This window comes from Cynara cardunculus, assembly GCF_001531365.2.
Source record: "Cynara cardunculus var. scolymus isolate 2C chromosome LG 5, CcrdV1, whole genome shotgun sequence".
Lineage (NCBI taxonomy): Eukaryota > Viridiplantae > Streptophyta > Magnoliopsida > Asterales > Asteraceae > Cynara > Cynara cardunculus.
Window position 1 is genome coordinate 27662134 of NC_037532.1, and position 1378 is coordinate 27663511.

At 24.4% G+C, this 1378-nt stretch overlaps 1 non-coding gene across 1 annotated transcript; it reads right to left on the reverse strand.

Annotated features, from left to right (window-relative positions):
• Window positions 1-957: 957 nt before the first annotated feature.
• Window positions 958-1148, reverse strand: LOC112513849. The gene has a single exon (XR_003069316.1). It is a non-coding gene; the product is annotated as a U2 spliceosomal RNA (small nuclear RNA).
• Window positions 1149-1378: the final 230 nt, after the last annotated feature.

The window sequence follows — 1378 nt, forward strand, 5'->3', positions numbered from 1 at the left end:
GATAATAATTAAGTATTCTATTAGAATTCAATAATTATCCTAATTATATTTTAGATTTTTTATATTTAAAATGAGATGTTTATCCTGTATTTGATTATGTTTATCTGCAATTAGTTACACGAATTCAGATATAGAGTTTTAATTAATTGTACTTACGCACAATCTATTTGCAATCTTGAGTTTTAAGTAATATGCATTAATAAACAGTACTTTACGCATAAAAAATGGTTTTTAAAAGTTTTTATCAAATGCTTTATAATATAGTATAGATTTTTTATATTTAAAATGTGATGTTTATCCTGTATTTGATTATGTTTATTTGCAGTTAGTTACATGAATTCAGATATAGAGCTTCAATAAGTTATACTTATGCACAATCTATTTGCAATCTTGAGTTTTAAGTAACATGCATTAATAAACTGTTCTTTACGTATAAAAAATGATTTTTAAGAGTTTTTATCAAATGCTTTATAATATAGTATAGATATATACACACATATATACACACACATACATGTTTTTTATATATTATTCAATAATATAATGATATTAAAGTTTTTACATTTATATAAACTAGTGTTTCAACCGCACGTTGTGCAGTAATGATATTAGCATCTTCAAAAGAAATGTTATAGACTAAAATTTGAAGTCCACTTCTAAAAGAAGTTAAGGCAAATGTGTGTGGCAACTACTCATTAACATTAAATTAAGAGAAGTTGACAACAATCTTAGAACCATATGCTAATTTAAGTTATCTAACTATGCTCGAGAATGGTGTTACAAAGTACGCTATAAATGTTTGACTAATGTTAATAGTTTGTTTAATTAGAAGTCACAATTCTAACTGAAATCTCATATAAGGCGACAAATCATGATGTTTATTTTGTAACAAATTTAATTGAAATCTCATTTGAAGTTATGAAAAAGAAACGTTTTATAATATTTCAAGTTAAATTAGAAAAGTGCGTAAGTTGTAGCAACAGTAGTAGAAGTTCAAGGCGATGCATGAAAAACCACATCACCAAGTTAAGATAATGGATTTTTCCTCATAAAAATAAAATTAATATCTAGTGGAATCGATGACCCACATATAAGATATTAAACTGATAAAAACAAATACTACATTTTATCGTAACATTCTATAATATTTAAATTGTAATTAGAGAGATGTATCAAACCTTAATAGTAGTAACACCAAGACGACAGATAAATAACTACATCACCAGTAGTATAATGACCATTCTCATATACAAAATAAAATATCATGCAAGTTGAAAACCCATATATTAGATATCAAATTAAGAACATATAATATATTTGATCTAAACAAAAAAAAAATCTAAGATTCGGGATAGATATGTTAAACTAAAAATATATA